The 12,244-nt window shown below is 43.9% G+C and overlaps 1 non-coding gene across 1 annotated transcript; it reads right to left on the reverse strand.

Annotated features, from left to right (window-relative positions):
* Positions 1-402: 402 nt before the first annotated feature.
* On the reverse strand, positions 403-505 carry LOC142461920 (U6 spliceosomal RNA). The gene has a single exon (XR_012787088.1). It is a non-coding gene; the product is annotated as a U6 spliceosomal RNA (small nuclear RNA).
* Between the last annotated feature and the right edge of the window lie 11,739 nt (positions 506-12,244).

Here is a 12,244-nt window from a genome sequence, read left to right on the forward strand (position 1 = left end):
ACTACACTGCAGGGTCCCTCCAGATGTAAGTGAGGAAGGTGAACATGCCCCTCGTGGGGCTCAATTGAAGCTGAAGACATCGGTCTGAGTACACCTTTTAGCTTAAATATAAACAGATTAAAACACATCTTTATAGGTATGTGTATAGTGGGGCTTCAGGTTTTTTGGTGGAAATGGAATAAAAAGATGTTGGAAATTTTCTATGAATATTTGAAGCCCGCTCATATATGCCTGAGTGGAGAAATTTGACAACATCAGGCAGGTACAATACACTGAAACCACAATTTACTACTGTCTTCCTCCTCTCCGGGCCTCAAATCTCCAGTTGAAGCATAAGAAAAAAATCAGACAGATAGCAGTTAAGGAACAATCTACAAAGTGCTTGTCTAATACTTGGTTTTTTAAAATATGGAACGCTTCACGAATTTGTGTGTCATCGTTGCACAGGGGCCATGCTAATCTTGTCTGTATTGTTCCAGTTTTAGTGTGTGCTGCCGAAGCGAGCACTCCCTAGTACTTCTTAGCTCTGTCAGATCATTAGAAACAAGGGAAGGCTGAAAAACTAGGATTTCGTTCAAGACAAGCACATTTACCCTCTAGAGCGTCAAAGGAGACATGACAGGAAAGTGTATGGTTGGATCCTAGAATAGAAAAAGACATTGGACAAAAACTAGTAAGATATAGACTTCAGTTAGTAATAATGTATCGATTCTAATTAAACAGTTGTGACAACTGTACCACACCAATATAAATGTTAGCATCAGGGAACACTGGAGGGGTATGTTCACACCTAGAAGAGGAAGGGCTGACTATGTAATTGATATTGTCTAATTGCTCATCAAAGGACACTAGCTGCAAGCGGGAGCTCCCATGCCCCTCCATTCCTAGGCAATGCGTTCATTCTTTTACACAGGACACTTCGCACTTATAATACAGTAAGGATTTGAATCAATACTGTATTTTATAAGGATCAGGACAAAGCTGGCTAAGATGTCTTACATGTAAACCTTTTCCAAACTGCGGTCACACTCCATGATCTCCAACAGCGACTGTTCCTCTCCTCAGTGCCCTCTCTCCCCTTTGGGTTCTGTAAAGCACTCCCATCGATCACAGCATTCACCCACTGTCAATGAAATGGCTCACATGGTGTGGAGGCTCAGGCTGAAGGCTTCTCCTAACTCACATGGTTAGAGGGGTTGACAAACTTAAGTCAGCAAGTCAGATGACAACCTCTCAAGATATTTCCCACCCTAATGGAGGTAGTTAGTTTATTGTGCCAGCCTGGCCGATAAACACATGTGGGATTAATTGAAGGGCAGAGAGATAAATGGCTTGGCAAGCCTTGCCTTTCTTGTCTCTCGCTCTTTGATCATCTGACCAGTGTGCAGCTGCCTTGCTTGTTCTGTGCCTCAATTTTCAAGCCACACTACCTGTGGGACACCTAACCTATGGACTATGTCGTTGTGATTTGAGGCCTCTTTAAAACCCGACTCGCCAGAAAATTAGAATGTACATCTCTGGAGTTGGGGACTGACTGTTGGTGACCTGGCTGACGGTTGGTGACCTGCCTTGCTGTTTGCTGCCTGTGCTGGGATAGCCTAGCTCTCTCTACAGAGGACTACCTGGAGGCCCTCAAGACTTGAAGGACTGCCAGTGTCTCACAACTCTCTCATGGGAGTGAGTTGCACTGAGCCATTTGTACTGATTTATAATTTAACTGTTCATTTCTTGTATTATATATCTATCTGTGTATATATAATTTAACAGTTCATTTCTTGTGTTATGTATCTATCTATCTTTATCAATATATATATCTAAAATTATCAGCAATCTGGTTTTGTCTCTCTAGAGAACCCTGTCTAACCCTGCCTCATTAAAACATAATGGACAACTCAGTTCCAATGGGACCATAACCACCGGCCTAGAGGCTAGGTTCAGGACAAATTCCTGAATGAAAGATGATTACAGCAGATCACAAAATAGAGGATGAATACATCGTTATATAACCGCCAAATGGCATCATTACATAACTGCCAAACCACTGGCCGTAGTGGTCCAGTCAAGTTGACACATATCCTTAACAATCACAGGTTCCGTACACCTAAATTGCATACTAGCAGTAAGCTGTCCAACCCCCTGAGGGACCACAGGCATGTTCTTTGCATAGTCGTGTCCAGTCACTGTGTGGGAGTGACAAAGCAGAGTAAGAGGGGCTGTGTCACAACACTGCAATAATAGCATGTTCTCCTAAGTTTAAAAAACTGAAAGGAAGTTTGTACAACGTCTAAACTTCAGCTTTCAATTGATACCTATATGCCGAATGCTCTCGAAATATTATCATTCCGTTTCACCCTTCACTCTTTGCAGGAGCTCAATGGAGAACATACGACTTAGTGGTCCGGGTTGTATGGAACTGTGGTTCCTGCCCCTGGATCCAGACTGTGCATCCCACCCCCCAGATGTCTGAAAAGTCAGAAATCACAATCTGCAGCACGTGGCTTGGATGCCTTAGAGTAACTGACTGCTAGAAGACTTCAATCAGGCATCTCCCTCATCCAGAGGGCTGATGGGGAAGGTCAAGGCTGCGGGTGGATCTAGGTAAAGAAGAACCAGAGTTCATCCTAGTGGGTCTGCTCCAGCCACACAGGCCATTTGCAGATGGTTGGCACTGTCACTTAGCCCTCTGCTTAGATTTCTCCACTAAATGGAGCAAGAGAAAGCAGCATCCCTGAAGCTCCCCTCCCGCCACCACCAAATCTATCTAATGACTGGGCCCAGTGGGGAGGGGATTTGCCCAGCATGCGTGGTAGAAGTTGCCCTGCCAGATAACCTTAGGTCCAATTAAAGCCATTAATGAGGAACGAAGCCGAGGACCATTATCCCTCATAAGGCCCCTTGTGCCAAAATCTGGGCTTCACGACAAAGTGGGTCAGCTTAGGAGCAAATACTCCAGAGACACTTTCCTTACGAACATCCCCTGTGGTCGTTACAGAACCTGTTGTCAACTTGAGACTTGAGAGTGAAAGGGTAGAGTTTAGCCTGTCAATCGGGTCACAGCCTGATGACCTCATTTGGAGGCACTGAGGAGATAAATTGCCTGTTGGAGATGGGTCACACACTCACTGCCTGCGAGACAGTACTGACGACAAGCCTGATAGAGTTTTGCTGATGCAGCCAGAGCTCTGAAGGTGGAGGAGCCATGTGGAGACCCCTGCCAAAGCTGAGATCCATAAGACTTTCCACCCACTGCCTGTGAGCTTCCTGTATTCGGCATCATTGCATGTGTTTTGTGAGTCTGAAGAGGAATTTATAGATTGGTATGGGACATATGGGCTAATATCAGACTTATGGACTTGATCTAGACTGGGCTGGGATGTTTCCTCAATATACAATTGCTTTTATACAAAACTCATTTGGGTTTTTTTTAGGTTCTTTGGGGTTTTTTTATTGTTGTATTAAGGGCTTATTCAACTCTTATCACAATCCATACATACATTAATTGTGTAAAGCACATTTGTACATTCATATTGCCCTCATCATTCTCAAAACATTTGCTCTCCACTTAAGCCCCTGGCATCAGTTTCTCATTTTTCCCCTCCTTCCCCACTCCCCCCTCCCTCATGAAATCTTCATAATTTATAAATTATTATTTTGTCATATCGTGCCCTGTCTGACGTCTCCCTTCACCCACTTCCCTGTTGTCCATCCCCCAGGGAAGAGGTCACATGTAGATCCTTGTACTCAGACATATGAGCGTCTATGAATTTTGTTTGTCTAGACTACTCAGACCAACACATTCCCCAACCAAATGGGGTTTGGCCTGAGGGGGACCAACCATCGTGGTTTGCTTGGGACTGAGGGGTTGTACTGAGAAACCAAAGAAACAAATCCGCTGCCACCAGATTTGACTCCTGGACACCTCAGCTGCTCTCAGGGTTCTCAACAGCTGTCATCTTGACAGGAGTGGATCACCAGGCCTTTCTGCAAGAGTGGCAATGAGTCAGCATTCCCTTGATGGCCACGGCTCCTTTGGGTTTTCTTCCAAGTTGGTACCTCTGGTTCCGTTTGAACTGTCAAACTTTTGATTAGTAGTCAAGGGCTTAATTGCTACCACCACCCAAAACTTATGGCCATGGAGTCAATTCCATGCATAATGATGCTGCAGGACAGGCGAGAACACCCCGAGGGTTGCCAAGGCTGTATGCTTCATGGAAGGAGACGGACAGAAGGACATATCTTTTACCCTTAGAGTTTCAGGTGGGTTCAACCCGCTGACCTTAAGGTTAGCAACTGAGTGTTTAACAGGTGAGCCACTACCGCTCAGGCGCTCTCCACACTGGGAAAGTCCTGAATAAATCAGGATGAATTCCTTGCCTTGTCTCTCTCCCTCTGCTGCCTCTGTATGTTGCCCTTCAGTTGGGCAGCCGAAGCACGGATCAGCTGTGCTCTTTTCCTGAGCTGCTTCCCCACTTCACGAATCACCAATTTATACGGAGTCCCCTTTGATGCGATGCCTCTCCCCAGATTTGCACCCAGCGCTTACTGCTAGGAATCCTGGGAAACAGTCTCCATTTATTCTTTCTGAGAGTCCTCTTACCAACTGCGATAGTTCGCTTTATTGTGCCTACTAGGCTTCTATAGGAACGTGTGGGTGGAGTTTAATCTGATCGCAGCTTGATTGGGAGACAGCGAGATAAAGGCTTTCCAAGGCCAGCCCCCTCCCCTCTGTCTCCCTGTTAATTGGACCAGCACTCTGCTGCCTGGGTAATCCTTTGCCTCCACCTTATGCCGCTATCGAGGGCTGAGCTAAGCTGAGCTAACTGGTGGATCCTGTTGCTAGAGCTGAAGGTTCTGTGGAGACTGGCTTCCCCAGGCTACCTGCGGATCCATCAGACTATGCGCCTGGGCTACTGGCCTCTGCTGCATCTCAGCTTCTCATCTTCCTGCTGTTGCCGCCCCACCCTGCTTGTCTTGCAAGAGGGCAGACTCTGCTGTCTGCTTCCTTGATCTTGGACCAGCAGCCTGTGTGAGTTGAAGGACCTTCAGCATACTAACTGTTCCATGAAAGTGAGATGAACTGAGCCCTCTGTAGTGCTGCGATAGTTTATTGTGCCAGCCTGGCCGATAAACACAAGTAGGATTAACTGAAGGGCAGAGGGATAAATGGCTCGGTGAGCCTCGCCTTGCTTGTTCTGTGCCTCAGTTTAAAGGGGTACACTACCTGTGGGATGCCTAGCCTGTGGACTGTGTCGCTGTAAGTTGAGGTCCCTTTAAGCCCACACGATTGGAATGTTCATCTCTGGAGCTGGGGACCGACAGTTGATGACAGTTGGGGACCTGCCTTGCTGTTTGCTGCCTGCGTATATATAGCCCAGCTCTCTCTACAGAAGGGGACTGGCAACTGGTGGCTCTCAAGCCTTAAAGGACTGCTAGTGTCTCACTGCTTTATAATTTAACTGTTAATTTCTTGTATTATCTATCTGTATATAATTTAACGGTTAATTTCTTGTATTATATATCTATCTTTATAAATATATTTATATATAATTACTAGCAATCTGGTTTGTCTCTCTAGAGAACCCTGCCCAACACAAGTGCTGTGTGGACTCATTATTTTTCTTCTCGCTATGTAAACCAATCTATATATAGGATCATGAGTGTCCTGGCTTTGTATCTTTAGAGAACCCTGCCGAACACACCAACCTTAAGAGACCAACAATGTTATTCTTATTTTTTAAATGACAACAAACTCAGGTGACTGAAACTTGAGTCATTGTCCAGGGTCATCTGGACAGAGGTGGCAAGGCCAGCACAGTCTTGGGTCTCTCTGACTGCACAGAGAGCACAGGTAAGGCCCATATCGCCCTGCCTCCTAGAGCCTGGCCGCAGGACAGTCAGTACCTAGGCTTGGAGAGGGAGCTTTGGTCCTAAACAACTGCAGTCATGTATGTGAGGGGCCTTCAAAAAGTTAGTGGGGAAAATGGAATTAAAAAACAAAACATTTTTCCATAAATTTTGAAGTCCCCCCCTAATATACAAATGCACATACATACATGTATCTGCACACATAGACACACCCCTAGGAACTCTGGTGACATAGCAGTTATGCATTGGGCGGTGTGTTAGTCTGGGTAGACTAGAGAAACAAATTCATGGAGACACTCATATGTGTATAAGAAAGAGATTTATATACAAGAGCAATTGAACAGTGAGAAAACATCTCAGTCCAGTCCAGATTAAGTCCATAAATCCAATATTAGCCCATATGTCTGATAGAAATCAATAAAGTCCTCTTCAGACTCACAAAACACATGCAATGATGCCGAATGTGGAAGATCACAGATCAGTGGGTAGAAAGTCTTTGGATCCAGTGACATTGGAAACATCTCAGCACTGGCAGGGGTCTCTGCATCAGGGTGGGTCCATGTGTCTTGTCAGCTGCTATGTCTCCCAGGGCGTGAGCAGAGAGTCTCCCACCTCCAAGGAGGAAAGTACCGGATTCCCCAGAATTCTCAGGAGAAGACCATGCCCGCACAGAAGCCTCACTGGCTATGATCTGATTGATGAGCTAGACTCCACCCCTTCACTCTTAATCCTCAAATTGACAAATGATTATATTATCACTCTTAATCCTCCAATTGACAAATGATTATATATCTACCACAGACTGTTAATTGCAAGGTCAGCCATTCAAAACCACCAGCCAATCCAAGAAAGAAAGATGAAACTTTCTATTCCATAAAGATTTTCAATGTCAGAAACTGACAGGGACAGTTCTACTCTGTCCTATTGGGTCATTATGAGTCAGAGTGGGTTCAATGGCACGGATTTTAGTTTATATATACACATATCCCCTGGTGGCACTGTCGGGTAAGTGTGGGACTGCAAACTGCAAGGTCAGGGTTTCAAACCCACTAGCTACTCTGCCAAAGGTGAAGCTGACTGCTTCCATCAATATTCATCGTCTTGGAAACCCTCCATCAGATTCCAATGAGTCCGAATTCATTCAATGGCAGGGGGCATGGTTTGTATCTTGATATTGATGTATCTGTTCATATGCAGGTGAAAGCTGGGCATTGAATAAGGAAAACCAAAGGGGGAAAAAATCAATGCATTTGAACTATGATGTTGGTTAAAGATATTCAAAGTACTGTGGACTGCCAAAAGAACAAACAGATCTATCTTTAAGTTACAATCAGAATGCTCCTTAGAGGCAAGGAAGACGAGGCTTGTCTCATAAGCTTTGGACACGCTCTGAGGAGAGACCAGTCACGCTTGGGAAAGTCATGGGGCGGTGAAGAAGAAGAAGGCCCCAATGAGATGCATTGACCCCATGGCCGCAACCGTGGACTCAAATATCAGAGCAAGTGAGGACCAACAAGAGCAGGCAGTGAGTGTTTCATTCTGTTGTCTATTGGGTCACTATGAGTCAGAACCGATTGGATGAGATCTAATGACAACACTCTGATACCCACACTCACTCTCACACGCATACAGCTCACTGGGAGGTGTGATGCTGCCGTGTGCAATGGTCTCAGAGCTTGCTCCTGTGCTCCTGCCTGTGTGCCATGAGGCTTGAAATTCCCCACACCAGGCGACTGCAGATCCACAGCTGCCGCAAACCTCCTCCTCCAGCTCCACCCCCAGCAGCGTGGTGGCTGCTGAGGGTACCTTGCTTGCAGTAAACATGACCTCTGCCTTCCACCACCAACATGACATTGGCATGTCAGCTGCTGATCCGTAAACACAATTGTGTTTTCAATCTTCTGACTGAATTTTGTTACCGGGATCCGAACAGGCAGCATGCCTCTGTTTATCTGTAAACAGCAGCCCCACTCCCCAGCAGGGAGGTTGTTTGTTTTTATTACTTTACAGTAAGAGGAAAAGGTGGTTTGTGACAACCGTCCACACTCCCCCTTCCTCTCTCTTGCAAGTCTGGGAAGATAATCCCTCCCTCGCTCTCCCCAAGCATACACATTCATAGCACACATCAAGAGGAGGGCTGTGCCGTATCTCTCTTGGCCTTTTGGCATCTCTTGAAATGAGCTGAAGAGAGGGTGGAAATCACTCAGAGAAGTGCCCACAGGAGTGTGTGGAACAGGCAACTCAGTTCCCTGTGAAGGGAGGAGCTCCCAGCTTAACAGCCCAGCATTCCCGGAAGCTGCCGCGATGAGATGGACTCCTCGTTGCCCGCAGGTCTGCAAGGAAGTGGGTGCCTGGCGGGACTGACATATTTCTGCTCATGTGCCTTGGAACCAAGACGCACATTTTCCAATGAAATGAATATTTGGGGATGCTTCCCCCCCCCCCCCCGCCAGTTTTGTGTTCTGGTAAAAAAGACTGTGGTCTTTAACTGGAAGCAAGTGGTGTCTGAAATGAGCTGGTAAATTCAAATTCCCAGAGTATTGATCAATCTGTAGGACTTACAGTTATTATGTGCAGATGTCAGCATTACTAACAGGAACTATAGGACGTGCAAAAGCTAAGCTGAGATGGTTTCTAGCACCAAGTCATCATGAATATGTGATTCAGGAAAAGGTAGAAAGTGTCCCCTATCTATATGAGCCGGGTAAAGGAAGTGGGGACACATTTCCTCGTCCCCTTCATGGTTTAGACATATGGGAAGGGGGGTTAATTATGTTTTCTGAGTTGATGATAAAAGGGAAGAAAAGAAGAAAAAATTCCTTTTAATGGAAAATTAAACTGCTGAAGATATGGAAATATATATGATTCTGATTGAACTGTACAAACTTGATTCAAAATCAAGTCTGTTAGTAAAAAATGGTTTTAATTAATAATAAGACATAAAAAAATTTTTAAAGGAGGATGGGTGCTTAAATTTTTCCCAATATTTGTTCTAGAGCAGTGGTTCTCAACCTTCCTAATGCCACGACCCTTTAATACAGTTCCTTATGTTGTGATGACCCCCCCCCAACCATAAGATCATTTTCATTGCTACTTCATAACTGTGATTTTGCTACTGTTATGAATCATAATGTAACTATCTGATATGCAGGATGTATTTTCTTTTTTCCCCAGGATGTATTATCATTGTTACAAATTGAACATCATTAAAGCATAGTGATTAATCACAAAAAATGTAATTATATATTATGAAATATTGATTTCTAATGACAAATAAATGAAATTTTGTCTTGAAGCATGGTGTAGCATGGCTAACAGTCTTCTTGCCGGGTGGACGTTCACGTGTGGATGTATGTGCATGTGGGCGGACCCGCCTGGAGACCGATAGAGAAGTGGTGTCTCGGTGTCTAAGACCATCAAAAGTATGTTTCCCTCTAGTCTTAGGCGACCCCTGTGAAAGAGTCATTCAACTCCCAAAGGGATCGCGACCCACAGGTTGACAACCACTGTTCTAGAGAAAATGTCTAGCCCTGTGGGTTTCTGAGACTGTAACTCTTTTTTTTTAATTAAATACTTTTATTGGGGGCTCTTACATCTCTTATCACAATCCATACATTCATCCAGTGTGTCAAGCACATTTGCACATAGACTGCCATCATCATTTTCAAAGTGTTCTGTTCCCACTTGAGCCCCTGATATCAGCTCCCCACTTATTCCCCCTCCCTCCCCCACTGTCCTCCCTCACAACCCCTTGATAAGTTATAGATTATTATTTTCATATCTTATATCATCCTCCATCGCCCCTCAACCACTTTTCCATTGTGTGTGCCCCTGAGGGGGGAGGGTTATAGGCTGATCCTTGTGATTGATTCCCTCTTTCTCCCCCCACCCCCACCTAATCCTCCTGGTATCTGTACTCTCATTGTTGACCCTGGGGGGGAGGCTGTAACTCTTGATGGGAATAGAAAGCCGCATCTTTCTCCCGCATCTCTTAACATAGGCTTATTAAAAATCAGTTGACAGGCTCTCTCTCTGTATCCATATCGTTAGCGACGGAGATCAGGGAAGTGAAAAGTTATTGATGACTTCTCAGAGTTCAGCTCATACATGTGCACGCTGATTTTGAATTAAACGTGTTGAAACGTGTCTTCGTGATCAGGCGATGGCTGCAGACAAGTTCGTTCAATAGTACACGGGCCTCAGTCTCATTAGAGTGTCATCCAACAGTGATTAAAGGGGATCTACGGGGTCACTGAAATTAAGGCAGAGAGGGCAGTGTAGAAGGTTCTGGCACCTGTTTGAGGGATCCCTAAGGAGCGATCTGAATCGGTTTTCTCAACGGGCACCAGGAAATCACAGGGGCTTATAAGGAAGGATCTCTATGAAAACTAAAAACTTCATGAACGAGAAAAGTCGGGAAAGTTGCACCAAGGAATCTCTCTCTCTCTCTCTCTCTCTCTCTCTCTCTCTCTCTCATCATGACAAGGCACCTACCTATTTTCCCAGGGCAATAATGGCCGTCCCAGGAGGGTTTCACTAGAAACTCCCACTACATGGCCCCTATAACGCAGATATTGCCTCTCCAGACTTCTCGTTGATTCCAAAACTCCAAGAGCATTTAACAGGCGCATGGTTTGAACCCTGGAGATACCAGAATTGCCATCTTGACGTGGTGGACTCTAACCACACAGACTCCTCGGGAGAAGAGGAGAGATGAAAGCAACACCTTCAGGAGCGCACAGACCTACCCAGATGATACACCGAGAAACCACAGTTCCTCCTTTCAATGTTTTTGTTTAAGAAAAGTTTCTGTGATTTTAGAGTAATCCTTTTTTACGTACCCTCATATATCTGAATCCACATTAAAAATGGACGAATATACCCAAAATGAATAAACATAATTGCTAGAGGTAAGGGAAGAAGCAGAGTTGAGGACATGGGGGTGGGGTGGGGGCAGGGATGTTTCTCTCAGTGTTCCTTGTTTAATATATTTTTATTTTGCAAGTGGGTAAACATTTAGACAATTTATAAAAAGTAAGTTAAAATTTTAAAAATAATCTCAGGGTTGGGGGACAAAAATAAATAAATTAATAATCTCTAAAAACAAATTAGAGTATGAAGCTGGTGTTTGGGACCCATGGACGATAAATAATTCAAGTAAATTTCAAGGGCAATAATTGGGCTCTACATCCTTAGAAAAGAGCACACAGGGATCTTAATCTGATTCCAGTAATCATATTGTTGATAATATTACTTAATGCTAACCTCTTTAGGAATCAAGATATTTAGCGTAATCAAGAAGAGACATAGATATAAGATCAAGGAAATTAAGTAAAAATCCTGTAATCCTAAAAGTGAATTGAAAATATCATATACATTTATGACATGTTTTCTAATTAAAAAGCACTCACAAAGGAAACATAAATGATTATCTTAGGACTCTTTATCAAAGAAGCCATCAGCGGTTATCTTACAATGTTGACAAAAAGACACAGGAGCCCACTTCAGTAGTCTTACCCTACCCACCAGATAGGGCAAAAAAGAAGAGGGAGAGCAGTTAACTGAAGTACCTTAAATATGTTTTCAAATATCTGTGATTTCTTAAACTGGGGAACAAGACTCAAAATTGTTTTTAAAAGACCAGGTTTACTGGTCAGATAGACAAAAGTGGAGTCCCCAATACTATGCCCCTAGCAACCTTTCAAGCCTGGAAATCAACTCACTCTCAGGTGCAATTTTCAGCCAAACGATAGACAACTCTATGAGTGGAGCAGGAACATTAGTGGGTTACACACACCTTAGAAGAATCAAACATTTGAAGGCAAAAGGACAGCCTTTACTCAAGAACAAAGTTCAGGAGGGTTAGGAATGAAAAATGAAACAGAAGCGGGTGTGGGATAAGTGATGTTACAGTGAAAAGACTGCAAACAATGAGATGAAACCAACTGGGTATGCATTGTTGAATGGAAAACTGATCTACTCTGTAAAATTCACCCAATACACAATAAAAAGCTTTATCCATAATTTTAAATGATAAAACAAAGCAAAATGAAATGCTCCTCGATGATAACATTTGCAGATGGGAGGAAATCAAATTATTCCTCTAAAATTTGGAAGGCAAAATGAATCAAGTACTTCTCCTGTCCCTCCTGTGAAAAATGTACACAAGTAATAAAATGACGATAGAACATTTGCCTTTCTTGGAAAGTTTCAGATAATGTGTGTAATGCAGATGAAACAACAGACCCAGAGACAATGATAAAGAAATTATGGATTTAGGTAATAATCATCAATGGCTGCTAGATTCATTTGTTAAAAGTTGAATTTTATAATGGACCAATTGCTCTGGCAACAATGAAATCCACTGGTGAGCTGTAAC

The sequence above is a fragment of the Tenrec ecaudatus genome, chromosome 11 (genome assembly GCF_050624435.1).
Source record: "Tenrec ecaudatus isolate mTenEca1 chromosome 11, mTenEca1.hap1, whole genome shotgun sequence".
Lineage (NCBI taxonomy): Eukaryota > Metazoa > Chordata > Mammalia > Afrosoricida > Tenrecidae > Tenrec > Tenrec ecaudatus.